Raw genomic sequence first — 24,603 nt, 5'->3', positions numbered from 1 at the left:
CCTTCTGCCCCCGTACCCCTCCACGCCTACAGCTGGGTCAGGAGTGTGGACGCTTGCTGTCTCCGCCCGGTCCCCCCCCCCCCCGCCCTCCCACACCCACAGCTAGGTCAGAAGCACAGATATCTGCTGCCCCCCCCACATGCCCACAGATAGGTCAGGAGCATGGATGCCTGCTGCCCCCCCATGCCCACAGCTGGGTCAGAAGCACAGATATCTGCTGCCCCCCCCCACGTGCCCACAGATAGGTCAGGAGCATGGATGCCTGCTGCCCCCCCATGCCCACAGCTGGGTCAGGAGCACAGATATCTGCTGCCCCCCCGCCACATATGCCCACAGCTGGGTTGGGAGCACGGATGCCTTCTGCCCTCCCCCCACGTGCCCACAGATAGGTCAGGAGCGCAGATGCCTGCTGCCTCCCCCTCCCCCCTGTGATGCAGTAGGGACTGTCTGTGTGGGGGATGGGAGAGCCGGGGGTGTCTTTAGGTGAGCGACAGGACCTAAGCCTGTAACCTGAGCCAGGTGGGGGGGAAGGGGGTGTCATAACCTAGTCCCAGATTTGGACCTTACCGTCCAAAATATGTGGGTTAGCATGAAAACCTCCAAGCTTAGTTACCAGCTTGGACCTGGTAAAGCTGCCACCACCCAAAAAATTAGAGTGTTTTGGGGCACTCTGGTCCCCCCAAAAACCTTCCCTGGGGACCCCAAGACCCAAATCTCTTGAGTCTTACAACAAAGGGAAATAAACCTTTTCCCTTCCCCCCTCCAGGTGTTCCTGGAGAGATACACAGAAACAAGCTCTGTGAATCTAAACAGAGGGATTCCACCCTCCCCGTTTCCAGCCTTGGAAAACAGAAGTACCGAGAGCTAATCTCTCTTCCCCCATCACCCAGAGGGAATGCAAAGTCAGGCTAGTAAATCTAACACACACAGATTTCCCCCTGACTTCTTCCTCCCACCAATTCCCTGGTGAGCACAGACTCAATTCCCTGGAGTTCCCCACTAAAGAAAAACTCCAACAGGTCTTAAAAAGAAAGCTTTATGTAAAAAGAAAGAAAAATACATAAAAATGGTCTCTCTGTATTAAGGTGACAAATACAGGGTCAATTTCTTAAAAGAAAAATGAATAAACAGCCTTATTCAAAAAGAATACAATTCAAAACACTCCAGCAACTATACCATGTAAATACAAAAGAAAAAAAACCAATAACCCCTATTGTTTTTATGATCTCTGTACTCACAACTTGGAAACAGAAGATTAGAAAAGCAGGAAGTAGAGAAATCCTTCCCATAGCCGAGAGGGAGATAGGCACAAGACAAAGAACTCAGACACAAACTTCCCTCCACTCAGACCTGAAAAAGTCTGGTTTCCTGATCGGTCCTCTGGTCAGGTGCTTCAGGTTACCTCTTTCCAGGTGTAAGAGACATTAACCCTTAGCTATCTGTTTATGACAGGGGGTCAGCACCTTTGCCCGGGAAGCTGGACAAAGGAAGGGGCCGGCTGGAGGAGGGGCAGTTCAGTTTCGGTTTTGGGCTGGGTGGTTGGAATTCAGGGGACTAAGCTTCCTGAACCCCCAGAAGGACTCGCTGGAGGGGTCCTGGCTGTGCCTACAAGCTCTGATGTAACCTGTATTCCTGTTGTCCAATAAACCTTCTGTTTTACTGGCTGGCCGAGAGTCACTGTGGGTCCCAGGAAGAGGGGTGCAGGGCCGGACTCCCCACACTCCGTGACAACTGGTGGCAGTGGCGGGAGATACTGCACCCCGTGGACGGCGCTTCCTGCAGTAAGTGACTGGGGAGCAGTAAAACGAAGGGGTGGTTAACCCCTGGGAGTGTGTGCCCAGTGAGAAGGACTTTGCAGTAACAGGGTCCCCCGGGGGATTGCAGCGAGTGGTCCCAGGGGCGGAGGAATCTGCAGCTCGACCCTGGCAGAGAGGTGGAGATCTCAAGAAGGGCTGGTGCACTAGGGGTCCCCCTGGAAACCGTGGGGAGCGGCGAGCACCCCGGCCTGTGAGTGGCCAGCAGGAAGATGTATGCCAAGCGGCGCAAGTGCGACCTGCTGGAGCTGTGCAAGCAGAGGGGGCTGCACCCGGGGAGGCTCACCAAGGACCAGCTGATTGCCCAGCTGGAGCAGGGAGACCGCATGAATGAACGGAGCCCTGTCTCTGAGGGAAGCAGCCGGGCAGATGCAGCGCAGGCACCAGTGTCTGTCCCCGCTGGGAGTGGTCAGCTGGCGGACGAGGGCTTCCCGAGACCCCCCCTTCCTAGGCCTAGGGGAAGGGCGAGGAGGAGCCCAGTGTATACTGAGGGCACCGTGACCCCCTCGGCCAGCAGGGGATCCTCCCGGCAAAGCTCACCCCCCAGCAGGGGATCCTCCCGGCGACGCTCGGCATCCGTGGAGCAGAAGCAGCTGGAATGGGAGAGAGAGCTAAAACTGAGAGAGCTGGAGGATCGTGAGAGACAGAGAGAACGTGAGGAGAGACGGAACATGAAGAACGACAGCATCAGCATGAGCTGGAGCTGGTGAGGCAGAGGGGCAGCGGGCCCCCAGCTGCAGTGAGTGAGGGGGGGCCCAGGACCGCGCGGAGCTTTGAGAAGTGCATCCTGGCCCAGCGTAAGGAGGGGGAGGACATGGATGACTCCTGGATGCCTTGGAGACGGCCTGCGAGCTGCACCAGGTAGCTCCGGCAGACAGGCTCCAGGTTCTCACCCCTTTACTGGACCCCAAGGCCGTGGCATTGTACCGCCAGCTGGGAGAGGAGGAGAAAGGGAACTACGAACTATTCAAGCAGGTCCTGCTGCGTGAGTTTGGGCTGACTCCTGAGATGTACCGGGAGAGGTTCCGGAGTCAGGATAAAACCCCTGGGGTCTCATATCTGCAGAGAGCCGTCCGCATGGAGGGATAGGCCAGCAAGTGGGCAGATGGGGCCCAGACGAAGGGGGACCTGGTTAAACTGCTGGTACTGGAGCAACTGTATGAGTGATGCCCATCCGACCTGAGGCTGTGGTTGAGGGACCAAAAGCCAGAGAACCGCGACATGAAGGGCCGCTGGCCGATGAGTTTGTGAAGAGCCGGTTGGGGGGTGGTAGGGAGGAGTCCCAAAGGAACAGGCCCAACGCGATGCAGAGAGAGAGAGTCATCCTGGGACCTCCCAAAGGGGGAATAGGGAGAACCTCTCCCAAGGGGAATGCCCAGCGTCAGGGACAACCGACTGGTTCGAGGGGACCAACGGGACATGAGCTGCTATCAATGTGGCCAGAGGGGTCACAGACAGTCCCAGTGCCCCAGGCTCAAGGACAGACTGAGCAGACCGACCCCACACCAGGTTAACTTGGTAGAAACACAGCTGGGCGAGGGGCAGCGTTTGCAGGAAAGGAGGGCTGGCCGCATACCACCTGCGAAGGAGGGATGAGGGCCCTAGGTCAGCTCCTCTGGGGGGCTGGATGCTCCAGGCTCCAAGTTTTTGGTTTACAGGGTGGGTGCGGGGCTGCCCCTCCGGAGAGAGTGCCTTGTTCCCCTGGAGGTAGATGGGAGGAAGGTCACTGGGTACTGGGACACGGGCACAGAGGTGACGCTGGCCCGGCCCAAGGTGGTGGCCTCAGATCAGATGGTGCCCGACACCTACTTGACCCTGACGGGTGTGGGCGGGACCCCATTCAAGGTGCCCGTGGCGAGGGTACACCTGAAGTGGGGGGCCAAGGAGGGTGCCAAGGACATGGGAGTACACCCACATTTGTCCATGGAGGTGTTAATGGGGAGGGACCTCGAGGACTGGCCAAGTAACGCACCGGGGTGCCCTGGTCATGACCCGTAGTCACAGTCAGCGAAGGGCCCTGTGCCCCAACAACAGGGAAGGTACTCTGCCCGAGGCGCAGGACCCTAACCTGGTGGGGAGGGAACGCCCAGGGATACGGCTCAGAGAGGCTGCGGCCTCAGACCCAGCTAGCGAGAGAGAGCAGGTCCCCTTCCCTGTCCCAGCTGCTGAGTTCCAGGACCCCTTAATCAAGTCCTGCTGGGGTTCAGGAGGCTTAGTCCCCTGAATTCCCACCACCCAGCCCAAAACCGAAACTAAACTAACCCCCTCCAGCTGGCCACTTCCTTTGTCCAGCTTCCCGGGCAAAGGTGCTGACACCCCTCCCTGCTCCCTGGCTCAGGTTATAGGCCTAGGTCCTGGTCCCTCACCTAAAGACACCCCCAGCTCTCTCACCCCCCACACAGACAGTCCCTACTCCATCACCCCCACCCCCACCCACAGCTGGCTCAGGAGCACAGATGCCTGCTACCCGTCCCCCCATGCCCACAGCTGGCTCAGGAGCACGGATGCCTGCTGCCCGTCCCCCCATGCCCACAGCTGGCTCAGGAGCATGGATGCCTGCTACCCGTCCCCCCATGCCCACAGCTGGCTCAGGAGCATGGATGCCTGCTACCCGTCCCCCCATGCCCACAGCTGGGTCAGGAGCATGGATGCCTGCTACCCATCCCCCCATGCCCACAGCTGGGTCAGGAGCATGGATGCCTGCTACCCCACCCCACACACAGCTGGGTCAGGCTCTGGCCCATCCAGCCCCGTGCTCCATCTCTGACAGTGGCTGCACCAGGTGAGAAGCAGGTCTGAGAATCCCTCAGTCACAGATGTGGGACAATCTGAGCCCCAGCCCCCCTGCTGCTGGTCTCTCAGGGCAGGGCTACATTGCAGTAAAAGACCAGCGGCACAACCACACCTGGCGCAGGGCAGCTGGCTCGGGCTGGAGACAAACATTTCTTATAGCCCCACAGGCAAAGCCCTGGGGGCCTGAGCCAGCTGCCCTGGGCCAGGCGCAGGTCTCTTCCTGCAGTGCAGACACACCCGCGTGGTGTAAGCCTGAAGCAGGAGGTTTAGTGTGACGCCGTCTCATTAACCATCACTCTGGATGTCCCTGTGACCTACAGAAAGGTCCAGCCCCTTTCTGAATCCTGCCCATCTTCCTGACTCAGTGACTGCCTGGGGCAGTGAGCTCCACAGACCCCTCCCTCATTGAGCTCCTTTCCAAGGTGACAATCCCAAGCTCATCACTCCCTCTGCACAAGGCAGTTTTCCAGGCCCACAAACTCCCTCCAGCTCCCAGGTGAGCTGGGTCCGAGCCCTGCACAGCATCCGCCATCTCTCCCCATGCCGTGTGCATCCAGCCCCTGCAGTCGTGTTTCTGCCCAGAGCCGAGGTGCCCGCTCTGGGGCTTGTGCAGCCCCCGGCAGATGAATGGCCAGTTGAAAAGTTTCCCTCCATTACTCTACATTTACCGACGCTGCATTTCATTCACTGGTGCATGGCCCAGTCCCCTGGCTTGGTTCAATCCCGCTCAGTGTCTGGCAGGCCTATTCTTCCTGAGTAACTGCAAGCTGCCCCTTCCCTGCTCCCCCCTTTCCAGATCATTAACCACAAAGCCAGGCAGGACTTTGGGGAGCCTCCTCTCCCTCGGAACAGACTGTCTGCAGGGCAAGAAGCTCACATGGCTTCACCTCCTGGGTCTCTCCTTGGAGCATTCAGCATCCTCTGCCCCAGCGGGGTCCTGAGGAAGCCACAGGGTCCTGCACCCCCACTTTGCAGTCAGACGTGACTCTCAGCCAGCCAGTAACACAGAGGTTTATTCGATGACAGGAACAGGGTCTAAAACAGAGCTTGTACATACAGCAAACAGGACCCCTCGGCTGGGTCCATTCTTGGGGGCAGTGAGCCAGACTCCCATGTCTGCCCTCACTCCTCGTCCCCAGCCAGCTCCAGACTAACAACCCCCTCCAGGCCCTCCTCTCTGCTCAGACCCTTTCCCGGGCCAGGAGGTCACCTTATCCCTTTGTCTCCAACACCTTCAGCTGGCACCTTTGCAGAGGAGGGGCCCAGGCCATCATTTGCTAGGAGACAGGGGCCAGGCATTTAGGTGCACTGGCCCTTTGCTCTGCAGCAATCACACACCCTCATTCCACCACCTAGATACTTAAGAACTGCAGAGGGGACACTGAGGCACCAACACAGTATTCAGAGAAAACATTAAGAACATTCCCAGTTCGCCACAAACCCGCGATGGGATCGGGTCCACACCCTGCTGCTAGCCGTCAGCCACAGTGAACAGTGACCATTCCCTCATCGTCTAGCCAGGCTCTGCTCTGTCACAGCCCTTTGCCTTCAGCCCTGGACACCTCAGCAGCCTCTTTGGCGGGCCCTTGTCCAAGTTCGAAAGTCTGTCAACCAGTTCTCCTTTCTCCCAATGCTACTAACACGCCAGGGAGCACGGAGCAGCGTCAGTCCCTGGCCTGAGCCAGGAAGCGAATGATCCAGCCAGCGGGCCCAATTCGGGGATGAATCCTGCTCACATGCAACCTGAGGCACGCTGGGCATATGCTAAGACTGTGTGTCCAAGAAACGGAGCTGGCGGAGCTCTCAGACCCTGATCTTTTGAGGGGGTTGCTGCTCTGTTTTTACTGATCATTTCAACAGCTCCCCAGGCTCATCCCGGAGCCTTTTTCAGTACAGGTACAGCATTGGCTACGCTCCAGTTCTCTGCAACAGAGCTGCATTTAATGAGCATTTGGATACTTCTGCTAGCCACTCGTCCACCCCATGCCTCAGCCCCGGGGAATGGAGCAGCCAGGCCTGGTGCCTTCTCCTGACCTCTCACTCTCTGACAGCGCCTTGTCTTTCCTAGCAGAAAGGAGCAGCTCTGGGATAGGAATGTCCCCCCATGCTCCTCCCTGCAGACTAATGCAAAGAAATCATCTAGCTTCTCAGCAACTGCCTTCCCTGCTAGCCTGCTCCCTGCAGCCCCAACCCACCAGCACCCTAGCCTGGCTCTGGGCAGGCATTCTGCGCCTGAGGACCTTTCCCCAAAGAGACCTCTGTACTAGACGACTGAAGGGTAGCTAATGTAATGCTGATATTTATAAAAAGGCTCCAGAGGCAACCCTGGCCATTACAGGCCCGTGAGCCTAACTTCAGCACTGGGCAAAATGGTTGGAACATAGTAAAGAAAAGATTGTCAGATACATCGATGAACATGATTTGTTGGGGAAGAATCAACCCAGCTTTTGTAAAGGGAAATCATACCTCACCATTCTATTAGAATTCTCTGAGTGGATCAACAAGCATGTGGACAAGAGGGATCCAGTGGATATAGTGTACTTGGATTTTCAGAAAGCCTTTGACAAGGTCTCTCACCAAAGGCTCTTAAGCAAAGAAAGCTGTCATGGGAGAGGAGGGAAGGTCCCCTCCTGAATCAGTAACTGGTTAAAAGACAGGAATCAAAAAGTGGGAATTAATGGTCAGTTTTCATAGTGGAGAAAGGCAAAAAGCGGGGTCCCCCAGGGCTCTGTTCTGGGACCAGGAGTCATTGTGGATAGTTCTCTGAAAACATCTGCTCGATGTGCAGCGGAAGTAAAAAACAAACAAACAAACAAAAACCCTAACAAAATATTAGGAACCATTACTGATAATAAGAGAGAAAATATACTGCCAGTGTATCAATCCATGGTACACCCACATCTTGAATCCTGCGTGCAGATGTGGTTGCCCCATCTCAGAAAAGGTCTATTGGAATTGAAAAAGGTTCAGAGACAGGCAACAAAATGATTCGGGGATGGAACAGCTGCCATATGAGGAGAGATTACTAAAACTGGGACTTCTCAGCTTGGCAAAGAGAAGACTAAGGGGGGATGTGATAAAGGTCTATAAAATCATGCCTGGTGTGGAGACAGTAAATAAGGAAGTGTTATTTACTCCTTCTCATAATACGAGAACTAGGGGCCACTCAATGAAATGAACAGGCAGCAGATTTAAAACAAACAAAAGGAAGTGTTTCATCACAAAAAGCACTAACAACCTGTGGAACTCCTTGCCAGGGGGTGTTGTGAAGGCCCAGACTAGAACAGGGTTCAAACAAAAACTAGATAAGTTCCTGGAGGACGGGTCCATCAATGGCTATTAGCCAGGCTGGGCAGGGATGGTGTCCCAGCCTCTGTTCGCCGGGAGCGGGGAATGGGGGACAGCGGATGGATCACTGGACGATTCCCTGCTCTGTTCATGCCCTCTGGGGCTCCTGGCACTGGCCGCTGTGGGAAGACGGGATACTGGGCTAGATGGACCCTTGGTCTGACCGTTCTTATGTTCACAGGCCCTAGCGCCACACTGGGGCCGTAGGGCCAGCATTGACTGCTCGGAAGAGCGCCCCCTGCTGAGCCCCCACTGCTCCCTGCTGCACAGCGACTCCCGGCATGAGGAACCAAGTGCAATCAACATCCACAAACCTGTGGGGCCCGCTCTGCAGCTATCACTGCCCATGCACCGCGGGGCCAGCAGAGCAAAGCAGCCCCTGTGGGGGAGCAGGGCAGTGTGATGTTATTGATATAAACTGGGACCATATAGAACATGGGTTGCAACCAAGGTCCTGTAGCGGCACCAAATCCTAGGTAAAGGTGGTCATATAAGGTGTCTAAGACCAGGTTACGGATTACTGGTTATGATTATGCTGTCTGTATGTCTGTAGCATTTTGGTAGTTGAAGTTATGAATATTGGCTGTATGCTGTCTGTATTGCAAACTTATGTTGTGTTACTAGGAAAGATCCCAGACAAGTTGGTGTCAGCTCTGTTTAGCCTGCTTGATGGTCCATTAAGGACCATCACCTACACAATTGTCCCATCGAGAGAAGGCAGTTACACCCTGTGACTCAGCAGGGTGTGCAGAAACTGGCCCAAGTGACTGCAAACTCCATTTTGCTGTAACTTTCCACAGCACGAACAAAGGAGTGTTCTTACACTTGGGAAAGCCTATATAAGGCGGAGGCCTCATCTCCATCTTGTCTTCAATCCTGTTTCCTACCTCTGGAGGGACTTTGCTACAAACTGAAGCTCTGCACAAAGGACTGAATGACCCATCCCAGCGGGGGATGTTCTCCAGAGACTTGATTTGAACCTGCAGTTTACTCCATCACGGCTACAAGCCTGAACTAAGAACTTTGCCATTACTGTATGGAATTGATTCCATTTAACCAATTCTAGCTCTCAGCTCTACCTTTTTCCCTTTATGAATAAATCTTTAGATTTTAGATTCTAAAGGATTGGCAACAGCGTGATTTGTGGGTAAGATCTGATGTGTATATTGGCCTGAGTCTGGGGCTTGGTCCTTTGGGATCCAGAGAACCTTTTTCTTTTACTGGGGTGTTGGTTTTCATAACCATTCATCCCCAGGACGGGTGGCACTGGTGGTGACACTGGGAGACTGGAGTGTCTAAGGAAATTGCTTGTGTGACTTGTGGTTAGCCAGTGGGGTAAAACCGAAGTCCTTTTTGTCTGGCTGGTTTGGTTTGCCTTAGAGGTGGAAAAACCCCAGCCTTGGGCTGTGACTGCCCTGTTTGAGCAATTGGTCCTGAATTGGCACTCTCAGTTGGGTCCCGCCAGAACCGCAACGTCACAGGCGGCTAGTCGCAAGGGCTGCCAGGCAGTTCTCAGATGTCGGCCGTGTCCCTTTAACACCAACTCCAGGCTCAGGGCCCCCGAGGCTGCACGTACAGCACCCTCCAAGCTCTGCCCAGCGGTCACCCCCAGCACGCCATGGGCGGATCAAAGGCAAACCGTAGCAAGCCCTGCCACCCCCCCGGAGGGGACAAGGGACGGACGTCTGTCCGCAAGGCTGGAGGCTCCGGGAGCTCAAGCTAACGGCCACACAGTGATTGTTAGACCCAGGCTGCGGGGCTTTCACCACTGTGCCAACGGACTCCGAGAGCGGCCAGCGGTCCTGGCTCAAACCCAGCGGGTGGAAGGCCTGAGCCAGCAGGGACTCATTCATGGCTAAAACGCAGCGGTGGGACCACACCTCTGCTGGGGACACGCCAGGCCCCAGGCTGTGCAGCTCCAGGGGGAGGGCTGGTGTTTTCAGGGCCCTCTCTCAGCCCCCTACTGTGTGCTCTCCTCCTGTCTGCTGACCCTACACCAGCCCTGGGCCCGAGGGGAAGCCTGCAGCCTGCCGGTCTCAAGTCCCCCAAGGGCATCAGCTAGTGGGCAGAGTCCTGCCTTAGCCGAGTGCTCCTGGGGCCACCCCGCCCGGGCTCTGCCGCAGCCTCTGATGACGTCAGACCATGCATCTCCGCTCGCTGGGCTGGGCCAAGAAGAGTCTGCGGTGTCATTTGGATTCGAAAACCTGAGCCTCTAAAACAGATTACTGCCGTTGGCAGCTCAGGACAGGTTCCTTTCCCAGAACTGCTGCTTCGTTCACACAGCCTGCGGCTGAGGCCTGCGCCATGCAAGGAGTGGGCTCCCGCTGGCACCATCAGTCCAGCTGCTGAGGCCTCCGGATTGGTGCTAGGGGCATGGACCCCGGTCCCACGCCTGGGGCATTCCTGCTCCGTGCGGGCTCCCCAGGGGCTCAGATGGCCAGCAAAGGCCTGAGGTAGCCTGGCTCAGGAAGCAGCTCCAGGGAGGCTCCTAGCACCAGCCCCACTAACCTATGGGTTTGGCCAAAGCAGGACAGTGCCCGGAGAACAGCCCGGAGAGGCACCAGCTGCCACGGTGCCAATCACGCCCCCGCACCAGCAGCAGTCGGCACCTGGGGAACAGTTGGGGCAGAAGCCCAGCCCTGAAGGACCAGCAGGCCCTCAGCTTTCCCGCCTGACGCATGAGTGAGAGACACGGTGCCAGTGCATGGACGAGGGATGAGCCAGGTGTGCCGTGGGCGACAGGGAAGCTGGTTGCCGTGGATGATGCTAAGGGGAGCAGCTGGACTCCAGTGTGTGTCCCTGAGGGTGGCCAGGACAGGGGACCCAAGTCACAGGAGGGCTTGGGCTAGTGAGCCCAGAACCTGCGTGGCTGCGTCTCCCTGGGCAGCACTTCCGACAGCTCCTCTCCGTCCCTCCATTGATAAATGTGCAGCCATTCAGTGCTGCCCTGGCAGGTTTCATTGATTCATTCCCTAGAGCGGCTGGGCCCCCTGCCCAGCCTGCGGGAGCCTGGCCGGGGGGAAGGGACTGGAGTGAGTGACAAAGCACCTCACCCCTCCAGCACCTGCCAAGTATAATAGGATGAGCAGGTCCCTGCGCCAGGAAGCAGCCTGCGTCCCCGGGGAGATTAGATTAATCTCTCCCCCGCGATGACTTCACTTGGGCAGCTGCCATCCCTGGTTAGTGCTCGGGTTCGCTCCCCTCCCACGGGGCTGGGCCATAACCCTGAGCGACTGACAGCCCCCAGGAACTCAGGCCCAGTACATGGCCTGGAGGCTCTGCGGGTGGCCTCTCTCATGGGCTGCACACACCCCTGCACAGGTGTCACGGAGTCCCCGGGCGATGCTCTGGAACTGCTTCCCACCAAGCCAGGCAGGACTTTGGGGAGCCTCCTCTCCCCTGGAGCAGACTTGTTCAGGCCAAGAAGCTCACACGGCTTCACCTCCTGGGTCTCTCCTTGGAGCATTCAGCATCCTCTGCCCCTCCGTGCGCTTCCCACAGTGAGCCAGCCCCAGCGGGGTCCTGGGGAAACCACAGGGTCCTGCACCCTCACTTTGCAGTCAGACGTGACTCTCAGCCAGCCAGTAACACAGAGGTTTATTTCATGACAGGAACAGGGTCTAAAACAGAGCTTGTGGGTACAGCGAATGGGACCCCTCGGCCGGATTCATTCTGGGGGGCAGTGAGCCAGACCCCCACATCTGCCCTCAGCCAGCTCCAGACTAACTACCCCTTCCAGCCCCTCCTCTCCGCTCGGCTCCTTTCCCGGGCCAGGAGGTCACCTGATTTCTGTCTCCAACACCTTCAGTTGGCACCTTTGCAGAGGGGGGGCCCAGGCCATCAGTTGCTAGGAGACAGAGTGCCAGGCATTTAGGTGCACTGGCCCTTTGCTCTGCAGCAACCATACACCCTTATCCCACCACCTAGATATTAAGAACTGCCATGGGGACACTGAGGCACCAACACAGTATTCAGAGGGAACATTAAGACATTCCCACTTGGTCACAGCAAGGCATCAGGCCACATGGATGCACTAGGGGCACCAATGCAGGCATGCCTGGCACCAAACTCACTGGGAACATGTGCCAGCCTGCGGCACCCCCGGGGATCTACGGAGAGCGGCCAGTGCTGCCTCCTGCCACGTCGGAGTGCGACAGCGGGGGGGCCAGGGCCCACAGGCACTGCAGCCTGCCCAGCACCTCCCCAGCTTCGGGCTTTCAGGCCGGAGCTCAGGGACCCCAGAAGCAATGGCCCTGGGGCAGCCCCGCATGTCCAGACTGACCCAGGAGCTAGGACTCCCAGGGGCTTCTCATGTGGCAGGCTGGGCTAGTGAGATGGTACAGCCTGTCGGCCGCAGAGCAGACTCTGGTGCCCTCCCGCCTGCCCCAGCAGAGGCTGAGCCAGATGTACAGGGCCTAGCTGGCTGGCTGGGGCTGGCTGAGCTTGCAGGCTGCTTTTCATCCTCGCCTCAGGACTCTGAAGCAGGACCAAGCCTAAGTAGGCCACAGTGTCTGCAGTCCCTGCGTGCCTCTCCAGTGGCTATTAATTCATAATTACACCATCCATTTACAAATTACACTCCTGCCTCCGAAGGCTCCTGTCCAAGGGCAGGGAGCAGGACGGCTGCAGCCACAGGCCCCCGCTCTGCCTCTGGGGCCAGCCAAGAGCTGCTGCAGGTGCTGCAGGACATGTTGCTCTGCATGGAAGTGACCCTTCGCTGGGCATGTCACCAGCCCCCAGGGCTGGGCCAGGGGCCACTGCCAGGGATTCCTCTTAACTCTGCCAACAAAACCGGCCTGGACCCACCCAGAAACCCCGGCCGGAGATCTTCCCGTAGGCAACGTGCACCCCTCACCAGCACTGGGTCCTGTAAGGCGGACAGCGGGATCGCAGCAGCCACAGCACCCTGGGCCACAGCCCCTGCCTCAGTTTCCCACCTTCCTGGGGACAAATGTCTCCTTAGCACCCCACTGGCAGGATCCTGTCCGCATGTGGCAAACTCCCACAGCCCCCAGTGCACAGCCTCCACACTCAGCAGGCAGGTTACAGCATCACACACACGACAAGGGCAGGAACCGCTCATCACCCTGCAGCCCAGATGAGCAGATTTAACCCATGGCCCTGGCCCAACGAGCGTCTCTGCTAACGAGCTCTGCTCATGAAGTCTTTCCCCCGGTTCATCGATAGCCGGCAGCAGAGAGCGAATTCCATCAACTGGCAGAAACCTTAGGCCCCTTCCCCCACCTCCTTCCCTTTGCCCTTCTCTGCCAACGCTCACCCAGTGCCCACAGCTGGCGCTTCCCCCTCTAAAATCCTTCCAAGGCCACTCCCTAATGCAGCAGCCTCCTCCTCTGGCCGCCCGCATCGCGGCCACGGAACACGGCAGCGACGATCTTCCAGCCCCACTGCTCAGTCCACCGCCCTGGGAGAGCCTGGCTGCTGTCCTTACCCTGCCGCTTTCTCATTCACCCCTCAGAGGCCCAACCCAGCTCTGCTCTGTAACATTATGGAGAGGCACCAGACAATGCCATTCGCGATCGCAGGTCCTTGTAAAATGCTTAGTGCTGGCTGTGGTGCAATTCTCTCAATGCTGTGCACATTGCTAGTCCGTGCCTTGGTCTCTCTGGCTATACATCATCTGCCTGTTTGCTCTGACCGCATCACCACAGTATCTGAGCATCTCACACACAAACAAATCTAACGTGGCAGCATCCCTGCGAGGTGAGGAAAGCCAGGCCCGTCTTATGAGTAAGGTGCAGAGAGCTGACATCCCTTGTCCAAGGCCACCTGGGGACTTTGTGGCACAGCTGGAAACGGAACCTGTTTCTTCTGGGTCCCAGACAAGTCAGTGCTGTACGCCCGGCCTCCTCGCTCTGCAGGACACATGCACAGGGCCGTGACTCTGCGGCGTGTCAGCAGAGCGGGAAGTGCAAACGCAGCCTAGGAAAGGAACAAGCCAGGATCAGAGAATCTGCCCGAGTCCGGCTGGGATGAACTAGGAAACCCTGAGTCTACTGAAGAGACAAAATCTCATCCCAGCCGTGCCCCCCAACCCACTCTCCTTGGCCAGCCACGCCTCTGGAGACACTCTTACCAGTTGGCCCTGCCCTTCCAACCCACCCTCCCCAGCCAGCCGCGTCCCCCGCCCTGCCCTCTCCAGCACCTCACGCCACCATGTCTCCTCCCATATGGCTGGCACACCACACTCCCAGCACTCCTGCCCGCTCCTCCCCTCCCTCAGCCTGCCACTGCCCCTCGTGTCTCCTCCCACATGACAGGATGGCCTGCCCCGGGCCCGCCGGCACGACCCAACCCGCTGCTCCCCTACCCGGCCGGCCTCGCGGCCACGCTGCCCACCACACCACAGGAGAAAAATAAATCAGGTAGAAAACAGCTGACCACAGTAGCAGAGAAGCAGCCACATGGCAGGGAGATGGAGCATGGGAGACAGGGCTACCAGCAGAGACCAGCCAGAGTGGCCAGTCAACTCGTGAGCAGCTGAGGTCTCTTAGCCAGCTTACACTCACTCACACGCTCTGGGTGTGCATGTGTGTGCACAGAGACCTCTGGGGTGCCTCACACTCAGGGTGTGTGTGTGTGTGTGCACAGAGCCCTCTGGGGTGCCTCACACTCGGGGGGGTGCACAAGCCCTCTGGGGCTCCTCACACTTGGGATGTGTGTGTGCAGAGCCCTCTGGGGTGCCTCAGACTCAGGGTGTGTGTTTGTGCGCGCAGAGCCCTCTGGGGCGCCTCACACTCAGGGTGTGTGTGTGTGCACAGAGCCCTCTGGGGCACCTCACACTCAGGGTGTGTGCACGTGCGTATGTGTGTGTGTGCACGCACGTGCGCAGAGCCCTCTAGGGCACCTCACACTCAGGGTGTGTGTGTGTGTGCACAGAGCCCTCTGGGGCGCCTCACACTTGGAGGTGAGGAATGGGGGTGCCCATGTACCCCGTGCGTGCAGCTCCTATCGCATCGCCTGCCCCGCACTCTGCAGCCCCGGGCCAGTTGTCTGGGCCCTGCACTCCCCAGCCAGGCTGCCGTGCCCTCCCAAGGAGCCGTGCTAACGGGCCCCACTGATAGCAGCGGTTCTCCAGGACACACAAAACAGCTGATGGCAGCACAAAGGGCGGGTGCGTCCTTGAGGCCAAGGAGCCATTTGCGGGATTGCGCTGGGTAAACATGGCCCAGCGCCAGGCTCGCGCCAGGATTTATGCCACCTCCCCTCCTCAGCAAACAACACGTCACCAACCCTTTTAGGGAGATTAAATCGCCGCATCCCAGGGAACAGTGAAGCAAAGCTACCGCAGGGCAGCACTGCCGGGGAGCCCAGTCTGCCCCACAGGGACAGCCCCATGGCCCCAGCCCCCCCAGAACACGGCATAGGGGTCTGGCTGAGCGCTGGCTGACTGCTGCCCCCAGCCTGGCCCTTTGGCCAAACAAGCCCATGAGGAGACCCTCTCAACCTGGTCCAGGCGCTGTCGGGGGGACCCGGCTGGACCTGGGCAGAGCTCTCAGCACCCCCTATACGTAGCAGCATCCATGGCACAAGAGCCACAGCCGATAGGGGCAGGGAGCTACGGGGGTGTGGGGGGGTGTCACAGAGTCACCGGGCGATGCTCTGGAACTGCTCCTCACAAAGCCAGGCAGGACTTTGGGGAGCCTCCTCTCCCTTGGACCAGACTTGTTCAGGGCAAGAAGCTCACACGTCTTCACCTCCTGGGTCTCTCCTTGGAGCATTCAGCATCCTCTGCCCCTCCGTGCGCTTCCCACAGCGAGCCTGCCTCAGTGGGGTCCTGGGGAAGCCACAGGGTCCTGCACCCCCACTTCACAGTCAGACGTGACTCTCAGCCAGCCAGTAACACAGAGGTTTATTAAGATGACAGGAACACAGCCCAAAACAGGTCTTGCCGGTACAGACAACAGGACCCCCCTTAGTTAGGTCCATCTGGGGCCCCAGGGAGGCCACAGCCCTGTTGAGAAGCCCAAGCCCCGTCGGGGATCCCCTCCATTTCCCAGCCAGCTTCCAAACTGAAACTTCCCCAGCCTCTCAGTCAGCCTCTCCCCGGCTCCTCCCCCAGCCTTTTTGTCCTTTGTCCAGTGTCCCAGGAAGAAGTGTCACCTGGCCTCCAACCCCCCTCCTGGGTTCTCCTGTTACATGCTCAGGTGTCCTCCCTTCCCCAATGCAGCCAGTCCCAGCACAACCCCCTGCAACCTTCCCAGGTCAATACTCCCCACCCAGCAGTCACAGAACGCAGCCAGCACATTCCCACTTCGGCACAAGCGGGTCACATGCCCCTCCCCAATCACCAGCAGGGAGCAAGGGCCCAGCAGCACCCTGGAGTCAGAGCTTGAGTGTGGAATGTAGGGTTCTGTGCTGCCTCGGGCAGAGGTCTGTGTACAAACGAGGCAGGGGGATGAGGATAACAAAAGGCTTGTCCTTAAATCAAATGAAGGCTCCTGAGATGACCCTGAAAGCATCCACAGGCTCTCCAGTTAGAAGACAGGAAACCAAGGCTAGGAACAACTGCGCAATTTTCACACTGGAGAGAGGTAATTAGCAGTGTCCCCAGGGGTCTGCACTGGACCAAGCGCTGTTCAGCATATTCACGAATGGTCTGTAAAAAGGGGTAAACAGTGAGGTGGTGAACTACTCCAGATGGTGAAGTCCCAGGCAGACTGCGAAGAGCTACAAAGGGATCTCACAAAATTGAGTGACTGGGCAACAAAACAGCACATGAAATTCAATGTTAAATGCAAAGTGATGCACAGGTCAAAATGCAATCCCAGCTGGTGGCCCCCTACTACAGACGGGATGTGGACAAATTGGAGAGTCCAGCGGAGGGCAATGAAAATGACTAGAGGGCTGCAGCACATGACTTATGAGGAGAGGCTGAGGGAACTGGGATTGTTTAGTCTGCAGAAGAGAAGGATGAGGAGAGATTTGATAGCTGCTTTCAACTACCTGAAAGGGGGTTCCAAAGAGGATGGATCTAGACTGTTCTCAGTGGTAGCAGATGACAGAACAAGGAGTAATGGTCTCAAGTTGCAGTGGGAGAGGTCTAGGCTGGATACAGGCAGGGAGTCCTCGGACTTACGACGCAACTGGTTCCTGAAAATAGCATCTTAAGTCAAAACATTGTAACTTGGAACCAATTTTCCAACTGGGTGATTGGTTCCTGAACCAAAGCCCAATACACTATTTTCATCAAAATAACCCGGATTTTTGTACTCAATCAATTATACATGAGTAATATACCTACATCAACGTATTTATATTGTAAATAGCAATCATGCTGCCATAAAACAATCACATAATAAGCTAAACATACATAAAAAAATATAGTTCAGGCAGTCCTCGGACTTATGACAGTCGGTTCCCGGGCATTGCTGATCTTGTCATTTGATTTGTAGGTTAAGAAATCTATGGAAGGAATGAAGGAGATGGGACACCTTCTTCTGAGCTCATGGGGGGTCTAACTGGGTGGGGTTTTTAGGGGGCTTTAAGGTTTCATAGACTCATAGACTCTAGGACTGGAAGGGACCTCGAGAGGTCATCAAGTCCAGTCCCCTGCCCTCATGGCAGTGATTTGGAAGGACTTAAAAGAGGTATCCAAGGAAGTTTGGACAGACGTTCTCCTCTTTCCCTGTATATGTTGGATATGCTCCTATTCACAGATGCACTGCACTCAGTGGTGCGGTCGTGTTCCTCAAACAGGGACATGGCAGCTTCCAAATGCTGAAATGCCTCAGCCAACACTTTTGTTGTCAAGACTTCACAAGGAGGAGTCTCTTCAACAGTGAGTGCGTCTTCTTCCTCTGCCCCTTTTTGCTGTTCCAGATCAATGAGCTCCTCATTACTTAATTCTTCAGAATGTGATGCCAGCAACTCCACAACATAATCTGGTGCAACGTCTAAGCTGAGTTATTTGTCCATTTCAACAAAAGTGTTGGTCACCTCCTCAACAGTGTCTGTGAATCCTTGGAAGTCAGACACAAAATCAGGACACAATTTTCTCCAAACACCATTCAAATTGGATTGTTTGACTTCATTCCATGCCTCACCAGTGTTCTTAACTGCATGGTAAATGTTGCAAAGAATCCTGTGGGACCTTATAGACTAACAGATGTTTTGGAGCATGAGCTTTCGTGGGTGAATACCCACTTCGTCGGATGCATGAAAGCTCATGCTCCAAAACGTCTGTTAGTCTATAAGGTGCCACAGGATTCTTTGCTGCTTTTACCAATCCAGACTAACACGGCTACCCCTCTGATACATGGGAAATGTTGAAGCCCTTCCAGAATTCCTTCAGAGTTGGGCCACTTTCCTCTCATTTGCCCTGATGGCCTGGAAAAATGTGCGCCTAAGATAGTGGGCCTTGCAGGATGCAATTACCACCTGCTCCATGGGTTGCAACAATGAATTGGTGTTTGGGGGCAGAAACATCACTTGGATGTCAGGATGCATGTCACCAACGCTGGGTGGATGACCAGGAGCATTGTCGAACTAATCTGATAGCGTTCATTGATAGGATAACGAGCTTTGTGGATAAGGGAGAAGCGGTGGGTGTGATATACCTAGACTTTAGTAAGGCATTTGATACAGTCTCGCATGATATTCTTATAGATAAGCTAGGAAAGTACAATTTAGATGAGGCTACTATAAGGTGGGTGCATAACTGGCTGGATAACCGTACTCAGAGAGTAGTTGTTAATGGCTCCCAATCCTGCTGGAAAGGTATAACAAGTGGGGTTCCGCAGGGGTCTGTTTTGGGACCGGTTCTGTTCAATATCTTCATCAACGATTTAGATGTTGGCATAGAAAGTACGCTTATTAAGTTTGCGGACGATACCAAACTGGGAGGGATTGCAACTGCTTTGGAGGACAGGGTCAAAATTCAAAATGATCTGGACAAATTGGAGAAATGGTCTGAGGTAAACAGGATGAAGTTCAATAAAGATAAATGCAAAGTGCTCCACTTAGGAAGGAACAATCAGTTTCACACATACAGAATGGGAAGAGACTGTCTAGGAAGGAGTATGGCAGAAAGAGATTTAGGGGTCATAGTGGACCACAAGCTTAATATGAGTTAACAGTGTGATACTGTTGCAAAAAAAGCAAACGTGATTCTGGGATGCATTAACAGGTGTGTTGTAAACAAGACACGAGAAGTCATTCTTCCGCTTTACTCTGCGCTGGTTAGGCCTCAACTGGAGTATTGTGTCCAGTTCTGGGCACCGCATTTCAAGAAAGATGTGGAGAAACTAGAGAGGGTCCAGAGAAGAGCAACAAGAATGATTAAAGGTCTTGAGAACATGACCTATGAAGGAAGGCTGAAGGAATTGGGTTTGTTTAGTTTGGAAAAGAGAAGACTGAGAGGGGACATGATAGCAGTTTTCAGGTATCTAAAAGGGTGTCATCAGGAGGAGGGAGAAAACTTGTTCACCTTAGCCTCCAATGATAGAACAAGAAGCAATGGGCTTAAACTGCAGCAAGGGAGATTTAGATTGGACATTAGGAAAAAGTTCCTAACTGTCAGGGTAGTTAAACACTGGAATAGATTGCCTAGGGAAGTTGTGGAATCTCCATCTCTGGAGATATTTAAGAGTAGGTTAGATAAATGTCTATTAGGGATGGTCTAGACAGTATTTAGTCCTGCCATGAGGGCAGGGGACTGGACTCGATGACCTCTCGAGGTCCCTTCCAGTCCTAGAGTCTATGAGTCTATGAGTCTATGAAGGTTAACAGTGCTTTAAATGCAAGATTGTTTTTGCTGCAATAATCCCTAATGCTTGGCACAAAATGATGATTAAACCAATCCCCAAAGATGTTTTCACTGACCCACGCCTTAGGATAGGGTTTCCATATCACTGGGAGAAATGCCGGAGACTATCCCTGGAAAGCCCTGGGGGGTTCCGAACAGACACAAGCAAAGGGTTAAGTTTAAAGTCACCTGCAGCATCTGCACCGAGCAAAAGAGTGATCCTATCTTAGCAGCTTTGTACCATGGCATGGATTTCCCCTCTTTGGCCATGTTGGTTCTCAACGGCATTTTTTTCCAAAAGAGCCCAGTTCCATCAACATTAAAAACTTGCTGAGCACAACCCCTACCTCCTCAATGCTCTCAGCCAACGTCTCAGGAAAAACACGAGCTGCCTTCTCATCAGCACTGGCCGCTTCACTGGAGATCTTGATGTTATGCAAATTGGCCCTGGCTTTAAAACGCATAAACCACCCCCTGCTTGCATGAAAAGGCTCAGCACTGGAACTCTCCCCCGTTGTTTCTTTAATTCATCATCAAGACTCCGGGCCTTCTCCTGAATTCTGCCTGAACTCACCAGAGCCCGGCATTGAGACTGATCCTCTAGCCAAAGAATGAACAGTTTCTCAACCTGGGCGATAAATCCAACAAGCTGCTTAGTTATCACAGTGGCTTGCACAGGAGCCAGGCCCTTAACATGTTCCTGAATTCGTACCTTGTCTTTCAGGAAGGTCACGATCAGGGGCGGCTCCAGGCCCCAGCATGCCAAGCACGTGCTTGGGGCGGCATGCCGCGGGGGGCGCTCTGCTGGTCGCCATGAGGGCGGCAGGCGGCTCCAGTGGACCTCCCACTGGCATGCCTGCGGAGGGTCCGCTGGTCCCACGGCTCTGGTGGACCTGTGGGAGGTCCACCAAAGCTGCGGGACCAGCGGACCGCGGGACCTGCGGGAGGTCCACCGGAGCTGCCTGCCGCCCTCCCGGCGACCGGCAGAGCGCCCCCGTGGCATGCCGCTGTGCTTGGGGCGGCGAAATGTCTAGAGCTGCCCCTGGTCACGATAGTCATTCGGGGGAAATCCAAAGCTTTACTGATTTCAGTTGGCATCTCACCTTTCTTGGACCTCTTAGTTTGGAAGCACAAAGAATCAACATGTAAAAATGGTGTTGAAACAGGTACTGAGCATCTTGAGTCAGGCAGATCAGCGGCGCAGAATGTCGACACGCACCTATGAACTTGTTCACTGGCATGGCGTTGCGTCAGCTCAAGCATCATAAAGTCGAAATTTCTGTCGGAAAGTGAAAACGGTGTTCCTTTATAAACGGCGTAAGTGCCGTTCGTTGTAACTCAAATGTCATAAAGTGGAGGACTGCCTGTATTAGGAAAAACTATTTCACTAGGAGGGTGGTGAAGCTCTGGAATGGGTTCCCTAGGGAGGGGGTGGAATCTCCTTCCTTAGAGGTTTTTAAGGTCAGGCTTGATAAAGCCCTGGCTGGGATGATTTAGTTGGGGTTGGTCCTGCTTTGAGCAGGGGGTTGGACTAGATCCCTCCTGAGGTCCCTTCCACCCCTGCTATTCTAGGATTCTGTACATACAAAACAACGGTGCCTAAATTTCCTGTTACCCATCAGGAAAGAGACTTGGACTCACATTGAGTGCTTTGGAAGCACTAGCTTTCCAGAGTAATGCCAATGCACAAGAATCCTTCTCACTGTGCCTGTATCATCCTGAACTCATTCTCCAGCTTCAGAAGACTTAAAAATTATCTCCAGGCATCAACGGGACAGAAGCAACTGAATAATGTAGCTGTCCTTAATGTGCAGGCCAGGTGGGGGGGGCATGTGCCCCCCGTTAGCTGGTGCTCCCTGTTGTGTCTCTCCAACATGTTGCCCATGCCAGGCACAGTATATCTGGGTGAGAGCCAGCCCTGCCCCACTACCATGCCAGCCAAAAGGGGCAGGGAGGGAAGCAGGTCGCACAGCAGGTCAGCCGGGCTAGTGCCAGGAGCAGGGTGGAATTGCTTTGCTGACTCACCCTGACAGCAAGAGCAGGAGGAGCTCACAGGACCCCACTCAGGACACAGGCTGGCTGGCTGGCACTCTGTGCTGCCAGAGCTAGGAGAGGAAACTGAGCAGGTGGAAAGTCCCAGGGATGCTCAGAGAACAGCAAGTGCAGGCCTGGCTCACAGCTGCATTTTGTCGTCATACTACAGGCTGGAGATCCAGCCATGCCCGGCCAGCAGGCAGCCCTGAGCAGCAGGCTCTAGCTTCGACATGCTGCCATGAGGGCTTGTTTGCAGGATGCTGCTAGCAGTCGGCTCCTCTTCAGCCCATTAGAACAGGGCTCTCGTCCCAGCGCTGCAGGTGAGCGGGAGTGGACCTGACAGCCTAGGAATTCCTCCCAAGTCTGCACCTGAATGGGCAGCCGAGGCACCCGCATCCTTTGGGATTCATGCCCAGGAATGACACAGTGCGTCCAACAGGCTCAGTCACTGGGGCGTCAAACCCAGCACACTGGAAATGTCTGCAAGTGCCAAGCGTTGGGTCCCTCCAGCCAGAGAGCAGCTGGGCTGCAGCACCACCTTCACCACTGGCACTGTGATGACTTGCAGCGCCCGCCCCCAGGCACGCGCCTGGTCCTGCTCCCCGCCCAACTCACCCCTGCTGCGCACCTTGCCTGCTGAGCAGCAAGAGGCAGGACCCTGTGCTGCCCCAAAGCCTGTCACCTGGCCATCAGCCTTGCCCAAGGCAGGTGAAAGCCAAGAGAGCCAGCCCCCTGCCCTGGACGGGCGACAGAGACCCCAGAGCTGGAGCGGAAGCAGACCCTGTCTCTGTGCTAACACGGCTCCCGTCAGCAGAGCAGCCCAGCTCCCCCAGCGAATGTGCCTTGCCAATAACTGGTGTTGGGGGGATACTGCTGCTGTCCAGCCAGGCTCTGGCCCAAACCCTCCTGGAGCCGGGAGGCCACAAGCCCAGAAAAACACTCCCCGCCAGCCCAGGCCCCACAGCCAACCCCCCTGCCCCCAACTCTCCTCCTGGAAATGGAATGCAGGACCCCCAACCTCGTACCAGGAACCCACCACAAGCCCTGGCCAGGGAGGCTGAGCTGAGCAGAGCAGTCAAGGTGCTGCTGGAAGATCGCGGTCCTAGCCCAGCACTCTGAGTGCATTGGGATCCCTCCTCGCTAACACCTCAGACACTGCTACGGCCCGACACAGCCCGGCCCCACCCAGCCTACCATCAAAGGACCGCTCGCTGGGGCCGGCTCCACTGCCCACCCGCTACATTTCTAACAGGCTTTCGGTGCTGCCCCTGGCTGCCCCCCACATGGGGGGGGGGTCCCAGCCCCTCCCTGCCCCCCGTTCACATGCCTCCTCCTTTGCTACGAGGCCCCCAAAGAACCAGGGGCCAGGCTGGCAGTGTGCAGAGACACTGCCCAGCTGTCCATCTCTCGGGCCTCAGGCCAGTGAGAGGGGTGCAGTGCCCACAGCGGGTCCCAGGCGCTCCAGTAACACTAATGAGGAACCCGCCCCAGGCGTAGCTGCTGCTCTCCCAGGTCTGGTGGTCGGCCCCTGCCCTCTGGCGCTCTGAGCCCCAGGCTCCCACTGGCTCCGCAGCCGAGACAGGAGAGAGCCTTTCACCCTCCAGGGTCCCTGCCAATTCAGCCTCAGCAGGGGGCAGTCGGACAGCTGAAGGTCGTAAGGGGCAGTTGTGACTGGCTCGCCTGCTCTCCTGCATGGCCCAGGCCCAGGAGCCTCCCACAGGGGCCCTGGGTCCAGGCCAGCCCTGCTGGGGACCCAGAGCTGAGCGCAAGGCAGAGCCAGCCAGGCTGGAGGTAAAGACCCCTCACGGTGAGACCCTGTGCTCTCTAGCTCTGTGCTGTGCACCCCGGGGAGACATGCACCCAGGGGGTACCCAGCGGGTCCACGCACTCCTTCAGATATTGCCCTAGTCTTACAGCAGCCCACATAAAAAGCACTAGCGACGTCAGCACAAACTAACATTTCCTTCAGCCAGGGACTCGTTCCTACTGCCCTAGGTACACCACACACTGACCCGTACGTACACGAGTTCCGTTCCACGCCGTTTATAATTCGCCGGTGACACTGAGAACGTCGGTAGTTTGTCAGTAATGGTGTGGCTGGGACACTCCTGGGTTTTTATGTCTGATTTTGTAACTGGGGTGAAACGTGGGGTTTGCGAGACAAACCAGCCTGGGGAGAGGGGCACAGTCGTCTGGAACGACTGCGAGCCACTGCTCCAGCTCTTGTTCTGCCTCTGCCTGCTAGGCTGCAGGGCCCTTCGCCCAAGCAGGTACAGAACCACCCCCAGACGTCTTCTGGGAAACTCCCCAGCCTGTGCTTGTCCAGTTCATCCCGCTGGGCCAGCGCCAGCACCCAGCCACTCCCTCCACACACAGACCAGGCCGCTGTGGGCCACATCACCGTAGTCTCAAGTCCAGGAGGCAGAAAACCCACTCCAGCCTGGGCATCCAACAGACCCAACCCCCCACCACACACCCACCCGCTCCAACAAAAAGGCACCAGGCCACGGAGTGTCCTGCTCCCCACACCGGCGGGTCCGTCACTGCGGAGATCGGCACTAAAGCAGGGACTGATCTTCTTATGCATGAACAACCACGCGCGCCGGGGGGGAGGAGGGGTCACTTGAGCGGTTACGATCCTACCTGGTACGTGCGAGGTCAGCCCACTGAGCTGTCCAGCGGGGCACCAGGCTGGGACCCTCGGCAGCAGGGGAGTGGCTGGGGGCAGGAATCTGAGCACTGTGCTGACTGGGTAAGTTTGGTTCCAAGTCTGCTCTCTGACCCCGTCGGCCGTCGCAGAGTGGCAGAAAGATGCCCCCCGATGCCCCAGGATCCTGTCCCGAGCCCTGC

The 24,603-nt window shown here is 56.3% G+C and overlaps 1 protein-coding gene across 3 annotated transcripts in view; it reads right to left on the bottom strand.

The window, feature by feature from the left end:
* MPV17 (mitochondrial inner membrane protein MPV17) overlaps positions 1-24,603 on the bottom strand; it is a 47,592-nt gene that overhangs the window by 15,311 nt on the left and 7,678 nt on the right. The gene's annotated exons all lie outside the window — the stretch shown is intronic.

Source organism: Gopherus flavomarginatus, chromosome 4 (assembly GCF_025201925.1).
Source record: "Gopherus flavomarginatus isolate rGopFla2 chromosome 4, rGopFla2.mat.asm, whole genome shotgun sequence".
In the NCBI taxonomy this organism is placed as follows: Eukaryota; Metazoa; Chordata; order Testudines; family Testudinidae; genus Gopherus; species Gopherus flavomarginatus.
Note: the sequence above shows the minus strand (reverse complement) of the source record. Positions and strands in the feature narration are given on the sequence as shown.